The sequence below is a fragment of the Tamandua tetradactyla genome, chromosome 18 (genome assembly GCF_023851605.1).
Source record: "Tamandua tetradactyla isolate mTamTet1 chromosome 18, mTamTet1.pri, whole genome shotgun sequence".
In the NCBI taxonomy this organism is placed as follows: Eukaryota; Metazoa; Chordata; class Mammalia; order Pilosa; family Myrmecophagidae; genus Tamandua; species Tamandua tetradactyla.
The window spans coordinates 786035-810282 of record NC_135344.1 but is presented as its reverse complement, the minus strand read 5'-3'; the positions used below and the strand labels follow the sequence as shown (position 1 = coordinate 810282).

General features: G+C 36.6%; 2 long non-coding RNA genes and 1 pseudogene across 7 annotated transcripts in view; 1 reads left to right on the top strand and 2 right to left on the bottom strand.

Annotated features, from left to right (window-relative positions):
• LOC143661902 (uncharacterized) overlaps positions 1-24248 on the bottom strand; it is a 110469-nt gene that overhangs the window by 23249 nt on the left and 62972 nt on the right. The gene's annotated exons all lie outside the window — the stretch shown is intronic.
• LOC143661901 (uncharacterized) overlaps positions 1-24248 on the top strand; it is a 123885-nt gene that overhangs the window by 40471 nt on the left and 59166 nt on the right. The gene's annotated exons all lie outside the window — the stretch shown is intronic.
• LOC143662723 (ropporin-1-like protein pseudogene) lies at positions 15677-23060 on the bottom strand (annotated as a pseudogene).

Sequence of the window (24248 nt, the reverse complement as noted above, 5' to 3'; positions counted from 1 at the left end):
GGACTAAGGTATATCAGAATACAGGGTAAAAGATGATAATGTATGTACTCTAGACCTTCACCTATTAGATGAGACTGAAGGCAGAGAGTTCTGTTATGTCTAGAAGCTAAATATTCTGTAACACACAATCTAAATCAACCTGCTCAGAGAGCTCCAGAATGGTAATGAAGACTTGTAATTTTTTACAGCTTAATGTATTACCAGGATGCATTTTGGTATGGTGGGCTTAAAATTAAAAAATATTTTTAGAGTCCAAGGGTAAAAAAATGGAACTGCTATGCTTTCCCATTTGGGAGACCCTGTCAACTACTGGGGACTCCCAAGAAAATAGACCAAGTTCTTGATTTTGAGGCTTGCACATATGAAACTTATTTCTGCAGTAGAAGCTAAGACTCCCTGTAACAAGGCCTCAGGGATGCTTCCAGGAAACCTCTTTTGTTGCTTAAATGTGGCCTCTCACTCTAAGCCCCACACTGCAAGAAAAATCATTCCCCTCTGTTTCTAGTTTGCTAGTTGCCAGAATGCAATGTACCAGAAATGGAATGGCTTTTAAAAAGGGAATTTATCAAGTTGCTAGTTTATAGTTCTAAAGCTGCTAAAATGTCCAAATTAAAGCAAAGCTATAGAACTATCAAAATTAAGGTGCCAACAAGAGGTTACCTTCATTCAAGAAAGGCTGATGAAGTTGAGGGTTTCTCTCTCAACTGGAAAGGCATGTGGTGAACATGGCAATGTCTGCTAGGTTTCTCTCTAGGCTTCTTGTTTCATGAAGCTCCCCCAGGGGCATTTTCCTTCATCTCCAAAGATCTCTGGCAGTGTGGGCTCTCATTATTCCTCATGGCTCTCTCCTGGCTCACATCATTCTCTACAATATGCTTCCACTTTAAAAGGATTTCAGTAAGTAAATCATGACCCACTTGGAATGGGTGGAGTCAAATCTCCCTCTAATCCAAGGTTAACATAAAAAATTTGGTGAGTCACATCTCTGTGGAGATAATCTAATCAAGTTCCCAGCATACAGTGCTGAATAGGGACTAAAAGAAAAGTTGTACCTACAAGATTGAATCAGGATTAAAACATGACTTTTCTAGGGTACATAATACTTTCAAATCAGCACACCCTCCTTCCAAGGTGGGTCCTGACATTCAGGGGTAAAATCTCCCTCAGAACATGGGGTGTGACTCAAGGGTCTGGTTCTGACACTATTTGATAAACAAAACCTTCCTGTCCAAAAGGGGAAAAGTGTAATGAAATATGGCATCAGTGGCTAAGAGAGATCAAATACATTCAAGAGGCTATTCTGGAAGATACTCTAATGCAAATGTCAGTTAGTACTAATTGCTATGGTTTGTTAACCCCCAATAAAAGTTATTATTGCTACCTCTTGAGGACACATGGGGCTTGAACTGAGACTATACATTTTCATATACTATATTTGCTTTCTGGAAGCTATAATTTCTAGAAGGTTCATAGGCCAGCCAGATAAATTCTGAAATGCAGAGAAACAAACCTCTACAAAACTATCAATTTATTGCATTTTCCTGTTAAGTATTAACACTCCTTCTCAATTTGAAAAAGTCAGAATGAGCATTAACTAACGATCACTTGATTGGGAGAAGGATCAAAGGAGAAGGATGAGTTATAAAAGAGAAAATGAGATTTTAAAAATGTGCATGAATGGTAAATCACTATATTTGTATTCCTTCTAGCTTCCAGTGTTTCAGACTAGCTAAAAGGAAAAATCTGAAATAGTGCAATGGTAACCCATAACAAACTCTGAAATCTGTTCTGTAACTATTTGAAGTGTATTTTGAAAGTCATTGCTTTTTTTTTCTTTTCCTTGTTTGTATGTTATATATTACAATAAAATGTTTTAAAAAGTTACTATGTTGTTAAGAAATATGTTTGTTTTTCTTGTTTTCATTTTTTTACCTTAATTATTTCTCAAGTTCTTATTTTTTACTTTTATTAATATGTATACATCTCAAAATTTCCTATTATCCATTCTGGGCATACAATTTAGTGATATCAATTGCATTCAATATGTTGTGCTTCTGTCACTATCATCTATTACTTAAACTTTTCCATGATCCCAACAGTAACTCTGTTCCCATTATGCAGTACTTCCCCAATCCTTACAATTCCTGGCTCCTGGTAGCATGTGATCTACTTTCCATCTCTATGAATGTTCTTATTGTAAATATTTCATATAACTAAAATCATACAATATTTTTTCTTTTGTCTGTCTTATTTTATTCAACATGATGTCTTTGAGTTTCATAAGTATTAGAGCATGTATTAGAATTTCATTCCTATTTAAGAATGAATAATATTCATATATATATCAAATTTTGTTTATCTATTCATCTGCTGGTGGATACTTGAGTTTCTTAAACTTGTTGACTGCTATGAATAATGCTGCTATGAACACTAATATGCAAAGTTCTGTTCAAACTCCTGTTTTTATGTCTTTTGTATATAGTTTCAATTTCCTAGGTGATAAAACAGATAACATACAATGGGTTGGATTAAACATTGAGAATTTATTGGCTAATGGATTTGAGGCTTGAAGTCCAAAGTCTGAAGCATCAGCAGGACAAGGCTTTCTCTCTGAGTAATGTATATTCCTGGAACTAGCTTCCAGTGATACTTGGTTGTTGGTTTTCTGTTATATGGAAATGAACATAATGCACACTCCCAGCTTCTCCATCCATCTTACTTTCACTCTACATATGAAGGACTCCAGTAATCTGGATTAAAGCCTAACTTTGTATGATGAGGCCACACATTATCTGAAGTAACATCTTGAGGAGATCTTATTTACAATGCATCTACCCACACCAGAAAGCAAACCAAAGCCAAAAACATGTCCAAACTTGATTACAAAATTCAAACTTGGGTACAAACACAGATAAGCACCTAGAAGTGGGAATGCTGAGTCATATGGTTATTTATATGTTAAACTTCAAGAGAAACTGCCAAACTATTCTCCATAGTGCCTGCATGATTTACATCCCCACAACAGTGAGAATGATTTATATATTTCTCTGCAGCCTTTCCAAACATTTTTTTAAATTATTCATCCTAATAGGTGTGAAGCAGCACCTCACTGTGGTTTTGATCTCATTTCTCTCTGAGAACCAATGATATTAAATATCTTTTTATGTTCTTGTTAACCACTTCTTTATCTTCTTTGGAGAAATTTGAGCCCCTTTCCAATATTTAAATTGGATTATTTTTCTTTTGCTCATTTGTAGTTATTATTTATGTAATCTGGATTTAAACCCTTTTCAGACATATGATTGACAATTATTTTCTTCTGGGGTGTAAGTAATATTTCCACTTTCTAGATAATATCTTTTACTGTACAAAAGTTTTAAATTTTGATGAAAACTATTTAATTTATTTTTTCTTTTGTTTTTTGTGCTTTGATTGTCATAGAAAAAAATCCTGCCAAATCCAAGGTCAGGAATATTTTCCCCTTTGTTATCTCAAATATTCTTCAAGATCTGCCATATGCAGCGTCTCTGTGAGCTTATGACATATGCCAAGGGCAAGGAAGTTGACAGCATCAGGACTCTAAGATTCTCACATTTCTTTTTGAGCTATGAGAGTTCAGAAATTGTGTATTCAAGAGACAAGTTATACAGTGAACTTTAGCACAGAACTTTCTATGAAAAGATATTATGGATTGACTATAATTAGCTTATCTTAAAACCAAACAAAAATGGAAAACTTAAATTCTGTGTAGAGTTTGCCCAAAAGTAGAAGTTGAATTCCTCAATGGATCTACCCCATTGGGTTAAGTTAAACCTCAGCTGTTCAGACCTAATTAGAGGAACATAAACCCAAAGATCCAGTTTTCTTGAATCCTCAAAAAAATGTTTCCATGAAAAATAAACATGGAAATATACAAAGAAGAATGAAATGATAACTATGACTTAACCAGATAATAGCAAAGACAGAAAGTTAATTCTGAAGGGTAAAATCAGTTTTACCATATTATCAAAGTCCTAAAAATATTAGCCATCCACTTGGTATATCCATTGAATGATATCATCTATCACTGTTTAAATTCCCTCTCTAGAAGTCAGAGTTGATAGAAAATTATAGCATATGCCAGCAAACTAATTGAGAGATTAATAAATTGAAAAATTACAACATATGAACTTGTTCATGAAAAACAACAAAGTATAATATTGTACATATAGACTTGCAGCTAGCTCTGAAGCTCAAGGGAAGGGAGTGGTAGATGAAACTCATAAAATACAATTGTAAGGAGAGTGCAATCTGATAAGGGTTTCCAACCTACATGGATCTGGCAATGATGGAGTCTGAAAAACAAGTCCTGCAGCCTCACTTTTCTTCCTTTCTCTGATTTTCTGTCACTGCCTCACCTTGTCTCCATCCAACTGAATATCAGAAGGCAGGAAATTTTTTAAGTTAATGTGTAGAAATTAGCTTCTCTGGATACAGAGAAGAATGAGGGAAAGTAGAGAGGGCAAAACGTGAACTAGCCAACCTCTAGGGAAAAGCTCAATTGAAGCTGACAGTTCCAGACTGCAGACTAGAAAAAAGTCAGGCCAGAACAAAAAAACATTAAAAGCTGAAGTTGAATAAAATACATGAAAACCAAAATCTAAATCACATAAAGCATACAGATGACATCCTTGAAAAATACTTCCAGATATAGAGATTCTAAGAATGACATTACAGGTGAATTCACACAGAAATAAGGAGATTTGAAGTGGGGAATCCCTCCAAGATCTATTCCTAGATGGACCAAGGTACTCAACTATTTTTGACCCGCAACTGAAATATAGTGGGCATGTCTGGATGTTTAAAAATGGATTTTCCTTACCTGTGTGGGGACAGTGAAATGAATTCAGTCATATACAACTGTGAAGATTATTAGTATGCCCTGGAAAACAATTTGTAGCCAAAGCATTAAAATGCCCATACTCTTTGAGTGAAAATGACATTGAAATTTTCATATCAACTTTCTTCATAAATATGTGTTTATTTATGAGTGAACACTACTGAAACCATCTAGATTTTGACATTTAAAGGAGATTATATTATTTACTATACTTCTTTTCCCCCTTTTGGTTAGGATGGCATTGTTGATCCCATGGTGTCAGAGCCAGACTCATCCATGGGGTACATATCCTATATTGCCAGGGACACTTTCATCCCTGGATGTCATGACCAAAATGGGGGGGGGGGGGCAAAGATTTCACTTGCAGAGTAGGCTTGAGAGGCCACATCTGAGCAACAAAAGATGTCCTCTGGAGGTGACTCTTAATACCTATAGGTAGGCTAAATTCCTCACTACATAACAAGCTGGAATTATACAGAGAATATCAGGTTTAACAAATGAGTATGAGTACTGAGTGATATGTAGGTATTTCTTGTAGCCTCCAGTACCTTAGAGCAACTAGAAATAAAAACCTAAAATTATAAAAACTTGAAACTCTGAAATCTGTTCTACAATTAATTGTTATAGTACTTTGAAATTTATTGCTTTTATATGTTATTTTTCACAAAAAACAGAAAGATGAATATAATAGAGAAGATAGGATTTAATAAGTGAATATGACTGCTGAACCAATATGTTGATATTTCTTTTCATCTCCAGTGTCTTGGAACAGCTAGAAAAAAAAAAGAGAAATCATTGAACTGCAACCCATACCAAACTTTAAAATGTGTTCTATAACTACTTGTTAAAATGCACTTGGAAATTGATTGATTTTTTGTATGTGTTATTTTTCACAATTAAGAAAGCATAAAAAATTCCTTAGCTCAGAGGCCATTCAAAATCAGGTGGCACCATAAGTTCATGTAATCTTAAATAGGGCATGGGATTTTGTTGATTTCTCCAGGTGAGTGTGATGTGTCCTATGTTCTAGTTTGCCATGTGCTGGAATACAATATACCAGAAACAGAATGGCTTTTAGAAAGGAGCATTTAATAAGTTACTAGTTTACAGTTCCAAGGCTGAGAAAATGTCCCAATGAAAACAAGTCTATAGAAATGTTCAATCTAAGGCATCCAGGGAAAGATATCTTGGTTCAAGAAGGACAATGATATTCAGGGTTTCTCTCTCAAGTGAGAAGGCACATGGTGAACACAGTCAGGGTTCCTCTCCCATCTGGAAGGGCACATGGTGAACACAGCATCATCTGTTAGCTTCTTCTCCTGGCTTCCTGTTTCACGAAGCTCCCCAGGAGACATTTTCCTTCTTCATCTCCAAAGGTCTTGGCTGGTGGACTCTGATTCTTTTGGCTATGTCATTCTCCTCTGCTTTCTCTGAATCTCTCTCATTCTCTAAAATATTTCCTCTTTTATAGGACTCCAGAAACTCATCAAGACCCATCCAAATGGGTGGAGACATGTCATCACCTAATCTAGTTTAACAGCCACTCTTGATTAAATCACATCTCCAGGGAGATGATCTGTTTACAGTTTCAAACATGTAGTATTGAATAGGGATTATTCTGCCTTTATGAAATGGAATTTAGATTAAAACATGCTTTTCTAGGGGACATACATCCTTTCAAACCAGCACATCCTAATATATCCTAGGGTAATTTGGGCAGTGAATAATGAAGTATTTTCAAAGTCCCCTTGGGGGACTAAGAGAAAGGATGAAATATTCAACTCTCCATTTGGAGAATTTCTGAGATTCTTGCAAACAGTGGAGATAACAAAATCAATAGGCTGAGCCCGCAATGTTGGGTTTCACCCCTATGAAACTTACTCCTCCAAAAGATAGGCTAAGCCTACTTGAAATGCTTGTGTTCATCCCAAGACAAGCTCTTTTGCTCCTTATATGTGGCCATTCTCTCTAAACCAACTCAGCAGGTGAACTCATTGCCCTCCCCCCATGACATGACCCTAGGACTGTAAATCTCCCTGTCAATGTGAGACAGGACTCCTAGGATGAGCTGGGACCCAGCATCATGGGACTGAGAAAGCATTCTTGACCAAAATTGGGAAGAGAAAAATGAGACAAAATAAAGTTTCAGTGCCTGAGATTTCAAACAGTGTCAGGAGATTATCCTGGAGGTTATTCTTATGCATTATATCGATATCCCTTATTCATTTATGGTGTGTTGGAGCGGCTGGAGGGAAATATCTGAAACTGTTGATCTGTATTTGAGTACCCATTATTTTTGAAGATGATTGTAAAGATACGACTTTTACAATGTAACGGTGTGATTGTGGAAACCTTGTGTTTGATGCTCCTTTTATCCAGGGTATTGGCAGATAACTTAAAAAATGGATAAAAATTTAAAAAAATAATAGGCAGGATAAGAAATAAAATAAGTCAGGTAGATGAAAATACTAGTGTTCAATGAGAGGGAAGGGTGAGGAGTATGGGATGGATGAGTTTTTTCTTTTTTTTCTTTTTAGAGTGATGCAAATGTTCCAAAATGTATCAGTGATGAATACACAACTTGTGATGATTTTGTGAACCATTAATCATATAGCATTTATGATCTGTATGTGTGTGTGAAGATGTGTCTATGAAAATGTTTAAAAATTGATATTCTGATATCTTATCTCTGCAGCCTGGTTGGATAGGGGTTGTACTGACAGTGCTGTTTGGCAGAGCTGAGTGAAAAACTTAAGCACACAGCAGATATGATGAATCATGTCCATACTTATAAATGACTCAGGGTGAATGCTGAATGACAGCATCCACAAATGTTTGGCAAAGCGAGGAGCATAAGGAGATGTATGGGGAGCTGAGATTCTGAGCCCAAGTGATGGAATAGTCAGGGAAGTCCATAATAAAGAACAGCATAGTCAATGGACAAAGGGGAGAAATTACAAAAACAAAAGTTATCTGTGCTGGTTTGAAAGGATTCATGTACCCTAGAAAAGCCACTCCTTAATCTTAATCCAATCTTTCAAACCCCATTCAGTGTCATTTTAGAAACTTGATTAGATTATTTGTGTGGAGATGTAATTCACCCAATTGTGTTATTCGTCTCTGATTGGAGTGAGATATGACTCCACCCATTCCAGGTGAGTCTTGATTAGTTTACTGGAATACTTTTAAAAAGGAAGCATTTTGGAGAAACCTTCAGGGGGACTGGAGAGCAACAGAACAGAGTCATAAGAACAAGATAGTCATGGGAACTATCAACCCATACAGCCAGAGACCTATGGAGATGTAGGAGGAAAACACCCCTAGGGGAGCTTCAGGAAACAAGCCTGGAGAGAAAGCTTGTAGATGTCACCATGTATGTCATGTGCTTTTCCATTTGAGAGAGACACCCTGAAGTTCATTGGCCTTTTTTGAGTGATGGTAACCTCTTGCTGGTGCCTTAATTTGGACATTTTTGTAGACTTACTTTAACTGGGAAATTTTCATGGCCTTAAAACTGTAAACTAACAACTTAATAAATACCCCATTTTAAAAGCTGTTCTATTTTTGGTATAATACATTCTGACAGCTAGCAAACTAGAACATTACCCATAGCTGAAATTAGGCATAATGCTGAGAGGTGGAGTGACTGACTTGGGAAAGAAGAATTTGCTTACAGAATGTGAGACAGAAACTAGGGAGAACATGTACTGAGTCCAACAGTAAGCACAGGAGGTTTGTAGCACTTAGTCCACCTCAAAAGAAGTCAGTGTGGGTCAACCAAGATTCAGAGTTCTTTGAGGAAGGCTTTTGTGGCAGTGTCAAGGTGGGATCTAATAGTTGAATTCTAATAAACTCAAAATTCATAAATAGAATAATAAATTTTATGCTGACTAATTCTTAAAAGTCCACTTTAAAGAAAATGTGTTGACACCATTCATTAAATTGGAAGCACCTAAACTCCAGAGCCTTTGGAAATCATTATAGAACTTAGATAATTATTTTTTCCATTAGATGGACAACAGAGCATGTTGGAAAGTATGAGGACTTCAGAGCTGTCACGATGTGTGTGATCTTGGACAACTTAACTTCCCTGAGATTACTTTAATAATGATCATAACCATAGTTATACTTGCAAGTATTGGTCTAAGCACTAGCTCTGAAACATAGCTAGGAGTTAGACATTATCTCATTTATCTTATTGTTACTTACAAAATAAGTTCTCCTTCCATGAGAAATTCTACTCACTGCTTCAGAGCCAGAGCATACTATGAAAATTTTGTGTCTATTAACAACCTGCCCAGAGATGAGATCACTGATTTGGGCAGTTATCCTCTTCAGCCAAGAGGTGATGTACATGGTGTCCCTCATTAACAGAATGCTCTTAAGAGAATTAAGCGGTAAAGGAAAACATCCTCCTTACAATATGGCTCAAAGCTTTTGGTACAGTGTATCCAGAAACAAAGGAGGATGTTGCAATAGTTTGTTAGTGGTGCTGGAGTGCTATATGACAGAAATGGAACAGCTTTTATGGAGGGAATTTTTTATGCTACAAGCTTACAGTTCTAAGTCCATGAAAATGTCCAAATTAAGGCACCAACAAAAGGTTACCTTCACTCAAGAAAGGTTGATACCATCCAGAACACTCAGCTGAGAAGTGTCAGCTGAGAAGGCATATAGCTGACATCTGAATGTCCTTGTTAGTGGTTCCATTGCTTCCAGTTTCTGATACTAGTGGTTTCCCTCTCTGAGCATCTGTGGGACCTGACCTATCTCCTCCAGCTCACAATTCTGGCTTCTGGCTTGCTTAGCATCTCATGAGAAGGCACAAGTTAGTATTTGCTGGGCTTTGCCTTTGTCTAGGCATCTGCTCTGTGTGTAGACACTCCAAGCATCTCCCAAAATGCATGCCTCTGTCAGCTCTGAAGCATCTGTTCTCCAAGCATCTGCATCTGAGGTATCTCCAAAATGTTTACCCTTTTAAAGGACTCTAGTAAACTAATCAAGACCCACCTTTAATGGACAGAGTCACATCTCCATCTCATCCAAAGGTCACATCCACAATTGATAATGTCATATCTCTGTAGATATAATCTAGTCACAATTTCTACCCTAAAATATTGAATAAAGATTCAAAGAAATGGCTGCTCCCACAAGATTGGTTCAGGATTAAAACATGCCTTTTCTGGGGTACACAGTAATATCAAACCAGTACAAATGTATACCCCATTTAGAATATGCCAAAAACAGAAGACAGAGAATCTTGAGGCTCAGAGCCAAAATGTAGGGATAAAATGTTCAAAAGATATCCTGTTAGCTCATAGAAGATCTGACTATAGGTTTAACAGATAAAGGTTTCTGTAGTTAAAGGCTTCTGTAGTTAAAGAATTATTGTCATAAGAAAAACAGTTGATGTTATTATAAGAATAAGAGGTTATCAAAATGTCTGGTGCAACATAAGACTCAAAAACATTGGAGAGTCAAGTGGTGCCTTTTTAAAACAAAAATTAATGTTCCCCTCTGAAAATTCAGACAGTGATGAGAAAATATGAATTAAAAATCATATTTGAAACAACATCTTAAAGATGGAAGCGATTTCAGAAATCATCCATTTTACCCACTCACTCTATTGAATACTGTAGTTGAGAAAATATAAAAGATTTATTGTAGTCATAAGAAAGCAAAGTGCCTACCTATTAAACCATGATAAAATATTATGTTTTACCATCCTCCAATAACAGGAACTAAAACTCCTTAGAAAAATGACTGTTCTAGGGCTCAGGCAAGAAACATACAAGAGGAACTTGGAGCATGTTGCAGTGCCAGAATATTAGGAAGTGCTCAAAAAAAACACAAAAGGATGAGGGCATGTCTAAAGTACACAGGAGGGGCAAGCCATGGTCACTCAGCAGGCAGAGTTCTTACCTGCTATGCCAGAGACGTGGGTCTGATCCCCAGTGACTGACCATGCAAAAAAATAAAACAAGTACACAGGAGTCTAACAGGAAGAATTCCTAAGGGCCAAAGCTGAAACAATGTAAGCAACAAAATAAATATCATGTTATTAGATTAAAACTGGTATGGATTGAATTGAGTCCCCTCCCCACCAAAAAAAGAGTTATTTAAGCCCTAATCCCCAGTATTTTAAAATGCACACTTGCAAATAGGCTGCTAATGCTGGAATTAGGTAACTTGAAATGAAGTTGTAATGGAGTAAGGTGATAATCCCAAATGACTGGGGTCCTTGTATGAAGAGAAAATTTGGACACAGACAGACAGAGGGACCATGGGACACTGAGGCAGAGACTGTTACAGATTACTGGGAAGATATTGTTAGAACTCAGGAGAGATAAATGGGACATACTTTCTCCTAGTGCCTTCAGAGGAAGCCTGGCCCTGTCAACCCCTTTTATTTCAGACTTTTAGCCTCCAGAATTGTGAGACATATTTCTATGTTTTAAGTCTCCAAGTTTATGGTACTTTGTTATGGAAGCTCTAGGATACTAAGGCATAATTCAAATTATAAAATAAATAGACATGAGTACATACCAATGCAAATAAATGATAAATAAATAAATGGAGGAGAAAAGCCAAATCTTCCTTAGAGAAAAATTCCAACAATATATGTAGATATCCTTTCCTCCCTTTTAAGAGGTATACTTAGAGACCTACTTCAAAAGATTAGATGAGGGAAAGTTGAAATTAGTAACTTTACATTGCAGAAACCTGGCCAACAAAGAAATCAATGTTAGCATCAACAGTGATACATCAGCTCAATAACATTTCCCCCAATGTGATGTGATGTGAAGAATACTCCACTTTTGGAATACTTTTCCATGAAACGTATATGCCCAGTCTAATCATGAGAAAATCATTAGACACAGCCAAGTTGAAGAACATTCTGAAAAATACCTATCTAGTACTCTTCAAAACTAGCCAGGTCATCAAAAACAAGGAAAGATTGATCAGCTGTCACAGACCAGAGGAGACTTAGGAGATTTGTTGCCTGAAGACAAAATGATATACTGGGTTGGATTCTGAATCAGAAAAATAACATTAGTAGAAAACATGAAATCTGAATGATTTCTGGAATTTAGTTAATAGCTGTGACAAATGCACCATGGTTATAGAAGATTGTTAACATTAAGGGAAAATGGATGCGTTAACATTAGGGGAAAATGGATGCCTTAACATTTCTACTTTTATATTAATCTAAAATTATTCAAAAATTTAAAATTCATTTAAAAAATCATAGCTTAAACTTCCCACTAAATATTTCTATGCAAATTCAGTATCCTAGAGCTTCCATAGCAAAGTACAGATATTTTCACAGAACTGAAAGTGGGGACAATCAACAAACTATTATCAGAATTTTAGACAAAAATGCTGTAACCATAAAATTTATGTCAGGAATATATTAAGAAGTTAAAATGAAGCAACTTTGGTCACAAAATAAAGAACAACATAGACCTGGGGTCTGAACTCTAAACAAACCAGAAGGCTGACTAGTCACTCTCAAATTTCCAGAAAATTTCTGAAGCAAAAAATAAAGATTGTTTTCCAAGATGTTTCCTCCATTAGTATTTCTCCTTTTGTATCTGTTCGGGTTCTTCAATTCAGTCAGTTATGCAAGAGTGTCACATTTCAGTTTTGAGTGAAGAAAAATGAAGGAGAGAATAGAAAAAGGTAGTGTATTGATATTATTTTAGGAGAATAGCATATTCAGCTCTCTTCTGGGATAGTGTATGAGAAATCTCAATAGACAATTTAAAAGAAATACAATTTGCCAAATCATACACCAGAAGATTAAAAATAAAATTGTTGGAATAAAACTTTCTAAGATAAAGATTCTATGTCAAAACAGTTCTGGCCTTTAAATTTTGTAAGATAACTGGTCAAACAAATTGTCCTGTTTATCAATCCTGAGGAGATTTCTAAAATTCTACTCAACTATATGAACTTTTCTTAATCTATACTATGAAGATGAAAGAGATTCCCTTATATTAGTATTCCCCAGATTTTAGTGAAAGAGTTTTCTCACAACAGAGTAATGCTCACTTATTTTCACTGATAACTATTTAAATAACTGAGCTGCCATGGATACTTGGTGCTTGGCTTTCCAGGCACATGGCAATGCAGATGGTGGTCCACTCCTGCCCACCTGTGCCAATTGTTTTCATTTTACCACACCTACTTATTCTCTTCTCTCTCTCTCTCTAGATAGATTGATAGATAATAGACCTATGTGTGCATGTGTGTGTGTGTCTGTGTGAGCTAACTGCAGAGAATGGGATATTTTACCTCTTAAGACTTCAGAAGCTTCTATTTCTTTTATACATCATGAAAAAAACTGAAATAGCTTAATATCAATATAATACATATAACTAAATTATAGTCCATATTAGAATTGTTCCGCTTTTTCCAACAAAGCCCTTTTTTGTACTGTCTTGTTTCCATCCAGAATCTAATTAAGGATCAAGGATGGCATTTAGTGTTCATGGTTATTCAGACTTACATAAATTAAAACAGTTCCCCAGCCTTCTTGGTCTTTCATACCACTAAAATATTTTTTTCTATTCAGGCCAGTTTTATTGAATCATTTCTTTCAATATGATTTTTTAAATTATTCAGCGTTAGAAAATTCATTCAATCCCACCAGCATACTATATAATGTTGTCTTTCCCTTCTCCATGTAATACCCTGCCAGGGAGTCAGTCTAATACATTGAACTCCTTAGTATGAGTGATAAGTTTGATCACTGTGTTAAGGTGATATTCAACATATTTCTTCATAGTAAGGGAAACTTTTTCTCTTTGTAATTAATAACCATTCTTTAGGATGATTCTATGAGACTGTTTGAAGAACTTTTTCTTAATCTTCCTTTCTCTCAATGATTTCAGAATCCACTGATGATTCTTACCTGAAAAAATTAGTATGATCATGTAAAAATGGTTATTTTAAAAGATGCAATATACCCTTCATGACTTAGTTGTCATTTGCTTGTAAAAATCCTTTGCCTGTCCTATCATTTAATTGTTATTTAATCACCTAAACTATGCATTGGAATCTAATTCTGACATTATTTTATTTTATTTATTTATTTACTTATTTTTTTGCATGGGCAGGAACTGGAAATTGAACCTGAGTCTCCAGCATGGCAGGCGAGAACTCTGCCACTGTGCCATCATTGCCCACCCTCTGACATTATTTTAATCTTCAAATTGCTCCAGACTTAGCAGGGTGGGGTCCTCAAACTGCTCAATCTATTTTTGAGCACTGTCTCTGGCTCAGAACGATTTTCCAGTCTCTTCTTACATTCCCTGTATCAGCCATTTCTTATTTCTCCAAAGATCTCTGATTTCTGGTATTTAAACACTAACATTTGGGTAGTGGCTGTGCTGTACTCTGAGGTGCCATCTCTTCTAGATTCTTTCAGTAGACAGGGCTAGGAGGAAGGGTTTATAATGATTTTCTTAGTTACAATCCAGCACCACATGATTCTTCCACTAGTTTCTGCATTTATAAATGAATTCCTTCTGCTCCTATTAAGAGAAACTTCATGGCCAGAAACATTGATGTATTTACTTATATTTTCAATTCTTAACCACACAAAAAAGTTTTGAGATTGCTACAATACCAAGACCAAGAAAAGTATTCTAAGATCAATAAAACTTATATTTTCCACCTTATTATATAAATTTGTTAGTTTGATGTGAGATTTTAGTTATATTTTGAATTTGGCTCAAGTTAAATTTTATACGCAGCATGTATATTTAACTTTGTAGCATTTTTGTTTTTGCATCAATATTCATACAAACACAAAACAACCATTGAAATAAATCTTTTTTTTTCCTGTTTATCCCCTAAATATTTATACCATGAATTCTCTATTCCAGGGCATTTAATTTTTCTATTTCTCTTATTATATTTATACATCTCCAAATATTTTGTTCTCTCTTGGTGCATGTGCTGTTTTCAGAATCTTTGCATATATGAGATGTGTTTTTGCTCAGTGTCATATATTATAGCATTTACTTTGAGTATGAAATGTATGATGGATTTGGTTTTTCCTGAAAATGCTGCCACTGAGTACCATGGTCTTTGTTTAATTTGGCTAGGGTGCTCAAAGCAGATACCATGATATGCATTGCCTTTAACTATGGGAATGTATTAACCTACAAGCTTACAGTTATGAAACCATGAAGATGACCAACTCTAGACATCATCAAGATGATGCTGTCTTCCTGAAGACAGGCTGCTGGTGATCCTGAGCTCCTCTGTAATATGGACAGGCAAACAAACTGGACCCTTCTTTCTCTTTTGGGTTTTGATACTTCCAGCTTCTGATTTCTGGCTTTCATGATGTGCATGTTCTCTCTCTCTCTCTCTCATTCTAGGGAACATACAGTTTCATACCATCACAGTCTCCTGTCTTTGCATTGCTTAGAGAAGTGAAAAATTAGCACAACTTGTGTCCATGGTTGGAAGACTTTCCTTACATTTACTTGTATTTCTGCTTGGAGTCTGGAGTGGGGGTGGGGGAGGCAGTGTAAATAAGAATTTAAAAAGTCAGAATGTGTTCAGCTGTGCTCCCCTTTTTTACACTTAGTGTAGTAACATATATACAACTCCAAATTTCCCATTTTAACCAATTTCAGATGTGCAATTCATTGGTATTAACTACATTCCCAATTTTGTGCTAACGTCATCAACATACTAGCAATAAGCCCTGCCTCATTTCTTTTTCCTTAAAGTCAAGCTGTATTTTGTGCCATGATTTTAAAAACATTTCTTTTGACTTTAAATTGTGTTATTTTCTGAATTAATGAGATATATATTCAGAGATTTGCTTTTCCTAGTTTTTTGAACTTTCCTCTTTATAATGAGGAAATAGGAAAATCCTATCATGCCATACTTTCTGGTGTCTACATTTTCTTTCCAAAATAGACTCCATTTTTGCCAACATTACAGCCCCTTTTAATTCAGACAAGTACCAGTAGACAGAGGAAAACATCTCAACCCAGGCTCGAGGAGGCTTGCTCTCTGTGTCAGAGGTGAGGATTTCCCAAACTTCCTTCGGAGCAGTGTTGATGGAGCCATCAAGTGTGCTATATCCTGGAGCTAAAAATTTAATTCACTCCATTTTGTTTTCACAAGGATCCAAATCTAAGATGGCTGTGAAATTTTCTATTGGCAAATGGAAAATTTTCCCCTTCTGTTCAACATCTGCTAATTCCACAAAATGCTTGTAGCTACATTGCTTGAACAAAACTTTCAGAAACCCTTAATTCAGGCCTGTCACTGAAAGGACATGGGCATTTTGATTCTGTCCTTTACAGGAAGTGGATCTCCTCCTAAAAATGCTGAAAAAATAGCCTGCAGGCCACTGCAGGAGGTCGGCAGCCTGGGTGAACTTCTTCAGGATATGTGGCAGCTCTGGGGGAATGTTGTTATGCTGTGGTCAGACCATGGTGTCCTCAGCGGCATCTCCCCTGCAGACCATGGATCAGCCTGAGAAAAATCAAGGGTGGTGCCTTCTCCTCCAACCCCTGGGAAATGTGGGCCTTCTGGAGCAAGCCAGGCCATTGCTTCACAGAGGAGTCCAGGCAACAGGGGTGTGTGCGGGCCCTGCCCACACCACGCAGTAAACCCTTTTCACTTTGATTTTCCTGGAGATTTTGGCTGATTCATTTTAATCTCTTTTACTTTTATCCAGATATTTCTATTTTAATTTCTAGTTTATATGTCCATTATACTTTTCTGATATTGCCTTTCATACTGGATATTGAACTTTTGTTCCGTTATTCTATTCTTTATACTGATTTTTTTTAACATTTTATCTTTTTCCTTTGCATTTTCTCAGTATTTATTCCCCCCCCAATTTTGCCCTAAATATATTTGTTTACATACTGTACTTGATTGCATACACTGTGGGTATTATATGTTATCTTAATTTTTCTCTTTTGCTTGCAACTTCAACTCATCAATATCGTTCTTGATTCACACATTTTTGTATTTAAATTTCCTGTCTTCCTTATGCAATAAATCTTCCTTTAAAAATAATATGTTTTTACAGTGTAATGTGTATTCAAAATGATTCTGTAAAAGAATGCCACCCTGGAATATGAAATTGCATTGATTTTTCCAGATGCTCTTTTCTATTATCTATTCAATTAGTGGTTCCTGCCACTCACAGACTCCAGGTTGTTTGTTGTTTTTATTTATCCTGAGAATGGGAAAAGGTCTGCAAAGAACTGCTCTGTATTATAAAGTATTGGTTTTCTCTACAGGCCTACCCTCTGCCTATAAAATGACAGATTCCTACTATACAAATTTAAAGGTGGTTGATGCATATGAATATCATGTGTTTGAGTAGTCCCATTCCCTGTTTCTAACAGACCTGTCTATATTGTGTTTATCCATTCTGCTTCCCCATTTCTTATATGTTATGGGCAGAGCCCCTTAAAAACTACTATTCCTGTTGAATTCTTAGAGGATTTCCTTGGATCTTCTCTATCCTTGCTTCTAGTTCATTCTCATTATATCTCCCAAGGTGCAAGAAACTACTGACAACCCAGGGTTTTGCTGCCCTTTGTTTTTAAAGTTATAAGATTTAGCATTCAAATCATTGTAAGTTATTTGCATTGGACCTCTTAATGATTTGGCATACAATGATGGCACTATCTTAAAAAAAGTTCTCTTGTATCCATTGTCTTAAAAGCAATTTAGTTGTCAGTTGGAAGAGATAGATTTGGAATCTGCGAGATAAATTCTATTTCCATTCAGATGCATAGAGGTCCATTTTAAATTTGCCCTTGAAACATGGCAGTGATGCTTCCTGTCAGAATCACAGGTTTAAAGTACTCACAGAAAAGTCAACTGAATCATCCCTCAGCCTGAGCATTCAAAACACCATTAATATGGATTCTTCTTATTCAGAAAAGCAATTCTGCTCTTTTAAAAAAATCATTTCCAGTATTTTACAACTGCATAGTAGAGACTGGCTGATTTATAATCTAGTTAGAGCCCATTTCCTCTTACAATCTAGGAAAAATGACCTCCTCATCTATTGTCCAGTGGAAATATGGAAATATTGTCCATTTCAGATATCCCAGACTCTTAATGAGTCTCCAATCATTCTATCCTCCTCTAGGTCAAAGGAGCACAGTCTCATTTGCTTTACCTCCTAGGGGCTCTTGCCCACACTTTTCATCAGAACTGATAGTTTTCATCTGAAATAATGACATTTTGTATGTCATAAGTGGTGACATTAATGATGCCTGGATTTTCTAGTAATATAATGATTCAGGAGTATCCTAATTACTTAGGCATTGTATGGTGCACAAAGGATGATTCAGATGGCGACAGTGATTCCCATTTCTCTAACATTAGAATATGCTGGGCTTTTTTTCTTAAAGATAAATTTTCAACCATTACCTTGTCCCAACACCACTTTGATGTCAAATGAACAGTGGCATGTCATTTGTATTTTGCAATTTACATCAGCCACATCAATTAAAATTTATTGAAGTTTGTGTATGGGAATTTTCTTAGTGTATATTAAACTCAAGACAAATACTACATCTTCAGAAAATCTTTATATGCTAGAACATCAGTATGCACTAGTCCCCAACTACTTACAAGCCAATGAAACAGGAATCATAGACATTTTTTGATTACAGTAATGATATTGTTTAATCCATTATATGCAGAAGATAAGTTTGACTCCTCCTACTGTTTGAATTTCTTTGGACATGGTTGCTGCTACCACCCCTTGGCTCTAAGGATACTAACTTCTGGGTTACTGTTCTGGTTTGCTAGCTGCCAGAATGCAACACACCAGAGATGGATTGGCTTTTAATAAAAGGGGATTTATTTTGTTGGTTCTTCAGAGGAGAGGCAGCTAACTTTCCACTGAGGTTCTTTCTTACGTGGAAGGCACAGGATGGTCTCTGCTGGTCTTCTCTCCAGGCTCATGGGTTCCAACAACTTTCCCCGGGGTGATTTCTTTCTCCATCTCCAAGGGTCCGGGCTGAGCTGCAAGTGCTGAGATGAGGAATGCCAAGCTGCTAGGCTGTGCTACGTTGCGATCTCTCATTTAAGCACCAGCCAATTAAGTCAAACGTCACTCATTGCAGCAGACACGCCTCCTAGCCAACTGCAGATGTAATTGGCAACAGATGAGGTTCACGTACCGTTGGTTTATGTCCGCAGCAACAAGATTAGGTATGCTCACCTGGCCAAGTTGACAACTGAATCTAACTAACACAGTTACTAAAACCATTGATGTGATAAGGATTTGGGACAAGGATCATGCTTTCTTTACCAGAAGCTGTTTCTTACTACCTGCTCAATAATTTTTTTAAAGATGGACACTGTTGTTTATATAATTCTTTGTCCAAATCTTCCACAATGACTGTTTGCAAAGATTCTCCCATCAAGAAAAGGTGTCTAATTTTCTAATACTTGGATATGGGAAAGCCTTGTGGTTTTCTGGATAACAGAATGCAAAGGAAAGTGTGTCAGTTCAAACCTTAGAACTCAAATTGCACATTTCTGCCTGTTGTCTTGGGACCTTGCAACATCCCTGTGAATATGCCCAAGTTATCCTACTGGAGGATGAGAGATATTAACCAGAGCTGCAGTAGCCCAGCTGCCTCACCCAAGATTCCAAGCAGCTGACAGTAATGTACAGGGTGGCATTACATTGGATGCATATATCTGCATATTTTTGCCCAATCAGAAAGGAATGTCTGTGTAGCACTCTCCCAGACCCTTTTGTCACCAATTTTCCAATCATGTTCTTTCCATAATGCTGATCATACAGTAAAATGAGAGGCCATAGCCAGTATAAATGAATGTGCCCCCTGCTATATCCTCTTCTAAGCTAAATAAAGAACCAGGTACCCTGCTTTTATGTTCTGCCCACTGGGAGAATTTCCCTTGAATACTCTTCAACAGGGATGTCTCAGAAATGAGGATGAAATGTTTCAGTTGTCTACTGTTTTGTGGTGCATGTATACCAAGCACACAAGTCTGAATGACAGGCCTGGGATTTCTTTTCTTCAGTCAAATGATTGTAGGGAAATCCCCATGAGGACATAGTTGAGGGTTGGGAAAGAGAAGATAATGTGGCAGGAGTAGGATCCATAACATTTGAGAAACTTCCATTTGTACTTTATTTGTGCTTTAAGGGTGTGCTTGAACCTGTCCTGGTATATATGACTTCCATTTGATATTAGAGTGCAACTGCATGTGCCCAAATCTATGTCTTGGTGAGTTGCACAATACCCACCTCAAGGCAGACAAGTCAAGTCTCATGATAACTTTGTGACACATAATTATGTCCTTGGTCTCTACTATGGCCCAGTAGCAGGTTAAAAACTTTTTATCAAAAAGATCATAATTATCTGCAGAGGAGACAGCTAAGGGTCTGTATTGTGATTTTCCTAAAAGAGCCAGTTGAAGGCTCTGGACATTTTTTGCCACTGAAACTTCCAGCAATTTTGAATCTTTTGGGTCATATGTGCTCTCAAGTGGGAGAGCAGCTTGCACAGTAGCCTGGACCTGTTGCAGGGATTCCATCCATTCCAATCAAATCTAGTAATGTTTTTGGTACCTCAGTAAATTAATCAGAGTAACACATCAATTATGGTATATGTTGCCTATGAAAACCACAAAGGCCAAACAGGAATTGTGCCACTTTTGTGGTTGTAATAGAGACCAGATGCAACAGTTTATCCTTCACCTTTGAAGGACATGCCTCACACTGCTGAATGCATAGAAATTTCACAAATGTGGAAGGCCCCTGAGATTTGTTGGATTTTTCTCCTACTCTTGGACACGCAAATGTCTTATGAAAACATCTTGCACACTAGGAACATTCAACATGAAACCATCTATGTAATTCACCATTGTGATGTATTGTGGAAGGGAAAGGCAAATCGAGTTCATGCAATCTACAGCTTTTTGTTTGGTTTTAAAATTTTTATTAATAAAACTGATCAACATACAATATAAACATTCTTTTTTTCATCACATAGTTATATATTCATCATCATGATCATTTCTTAGAACATTTGAATCAATTCAGAAAAAGAAATAAAAAAACAGAGAAAAATTCCTACATACCATACCCCTTACTCCTTCCTTTAATTGATCATTAGCATTTCAATCTACTAAATTTATTTTAACATTTATTCCCCTTATTATTTATTTTTTTATCCATGTGTTTTACTCATCTGTCCATAAGGTAGATAAAAGGAGCATTAGACGCAAGATTTTCACAATCACACCATCATATTGTGAAAGCTATATCATTATACAATCATCTTCAAGAAACAGAGCTGCTGGAACACAGCTCTACATTTTCAGGTCATTTCCCCAAGCCTCTCTGTTACATCTTAACTAAAAAGGTGATATCTATTTAATGTGCAAAAATAACTTCCAGGAAAACCTCTCAACTCTGTTGGGAATCTCTCAGCCATTGACAATTTATTTTGTCTTATTTCTCTCTTATCCTTTTTGGTTAAGAAGGTTTTCTCAATCTCTTGATGCTGAGTCTCAGCTCATTCTAGGAGTTCTGTCCCATGTTTCCAGGAAGGTCCACACCCCTGTGAGTCATGTCCTGCATAGAGAGGGAGAGGGTCGTGAGTTTGCTTGTCATGTTGGCTGAGAGAGGCCACATCTGAGCAACAAAAGAGGTTCTCTTGGGTGTGACTCAGGCTAGTTTTAAGTATGCTTAGCCTATCCTTAGTGCTGTTAGTTTCATATGAACAAACCCCAAGATTGGGGGCTCAGCCTATTGCTTTGGTTGTCCCCACTGCTTGTGAGAATATAAAGAATTCTCCACCTGGGGAAGTTGAATTTTTCCCCTTTCTCATCATTCCCCCAAGGGGACTTTTCATGCAGTCTACATTTTAACATGTGGCTGGAATCTTGAATAGTGAAACCATTTTGCTAGTTTTTCTAGCTGAAATGAAAGTGTTAGATTTGTCTTTACTCACTGGCATCAAGAAAAAAGTATTTGCTAGATCAAGCTGTATACTAAGTACCATCAATATGTTGACTTGCTCAAGCAGTCATACCATTTTGGAACAGCAGCTGCAATCGGAGCAACTTCTTGATTAAGTTTATGACAGTCCACTATCATCAAAGATTCAAATATTTTCTTCAAAGGCCAAATAGGAGAGTTGAATAAGGATATGTTGGAAATCACCACCCCTGCATCCTTCAGGCCCTTGATGGTGGTGTTAATCTCTGAAATTCATAAGGAATGTGACACTGTTTTTGATTTTCTATTTTCGTAGGTGAATGTAGTTCTAATGACTTCCATTTGGCCTTCCCTATTAAAATAGCATCCAGTCTACAAGTTGCCAGATACTGTTTATTTCTACTCTAAATATGAATTCAAGAACTGAGGGAAATACTCCAGAATGTGTTTTGGGAGCCTCAAAACACACTGTGACATGGACTTGACCTTAAATTACATTGATCAAATGGACTCCTTTAGACCCTACCATGACTGGTGGGACATAGTGATACTTTGTGTCAGTTCTGAGCTGCTGAAATGTTTTATCATTTACTTTAACTAATGTATAGTTATCCTGTGTCACAGTGCCCTTCCACAAAGGGTCTTTATTCCTTTCATTCAAGGATTTCTGAGTCTGCAAACTGTCTCAAATATGGGAATTGATTGAGGGACTGTGACTTCCATTTTTTGCTATGCATCTTAGACTTTTGTTCACTTGATCTTTACTTCTTCTTCTTATATAGATCAAGTAAAGCCTTGATAGACTTCCCAGTTTTTTTCTTTTAGATACCTTATGAGTGATAAGCCAATGTCATAGGTTTCTGTGAGTCAGATTATTCTGATTACTATTTTCACTCTGCTTTCCAATATGGTAGCCATGTATATCTTGTCTTTAGCAATTAATTTCTGTGACTTGGCTAATGCTAAGTACACCCAAGTCCATTCTCAGCAAATCTCACAGTAATATTATACCTATAAGGAAGAGTAACCACAGTGCTCTTTAGGGATGATTGGCAATCTACTCACCAATTTATTCTTCACAGAACTGATGAAAGTTATGTCCTCTGGATATTCCAGAAGTGAGTTTAACAAATCTTTCATGTTAAATCCACTATAGCATTCCAATCTCTGTAAGTCTTTAGATCCCCTCATCTGCCCTATAGCAGTGCAGTTCTGATATTTTAACTTCAGACAATGTAGGCCACCTTTTGTTCCATGCTATAGCCAATCACTCAAATTATTAGAGTCCTTTCTAAAGTCTCAGGCTTAAATATTCAACCCAGAATCTCTGTTTAGTGGGCCATATCGATATATTCAGACTGATCCATGTTTATGTTACTTCCACCGTTATCCCACAACATCAATATTCATTCCCACATATATTTCCCTGATTTCTGTCTATGCAAATTGTAAAACTCATTCAGATTTGTTGGGGAGTGTAGCACAGCCCCTCATGGGATTTACTATGAACCTCACCTTTTTGGACCAGTTGGGGATCCAGTCTGGTTATGATTCTCAAAGAGAGGAAGCAGGACTTGTTCATGAGAGGAATTAACAGTGTCTTACATGCCAACTACCTCAGGGTATTTATTTACAGTTTCATCTCATGATACAGGTCCATTTCGTTCAGAGATGTAAGGGGTGTTTCTGCAGTGAGGGCAGTTACATCTCTTCTCATGGAGGTTAGATGTCTGATTCTTCAGAGCATACCATCACAGGTTTATCTGGTAAGGGGGAATCAGTAGAATCTAGGATTTTAATGTCCCTAACTTCATCATTATCACTTCATTGACTCCATTCCAATCTTCAGGATACCATTCCCTATCCAATCAACACACAAACTTTAGCAGTGGACATGTTGTGATTTTGTCAGGAATTATTCAATTTATGTTGCAATTCAACCACTAAAAGAATGAAACTCTGGACCAGGTTTTCAAAAATTCTGACTCCACTTTATAAAACAAGAGTTTCTTTCAGGGTATGCATAGAAATTTTCATGTTCTTCCCCTCACATTTAAGGTGGCAATTTGAAGGCTTGTGCTCATCCTTTTCTTTCATAATCATATTCAGTATATTTAGGGGCAAACAGCCAATCTTACTAAACTTTCTAACTCCCGAAAATGATCAAGTTATTAAATTCATGGTCACCCAGAGCCTCACCTCTTACAAGCATTTGAGTTGCAATACTCAGTAGTGATATTTTATTTACCTCTATTGCTGTTTCACACCACGGACTATGAGTGTCTTCTTGATAATTGAAAATAGAGTAATTTGGGCCTTTTAATCTGATCAGATTAGAGATCCAGTTACAGAACCCAAGACTTAACTGAGTAACTCACC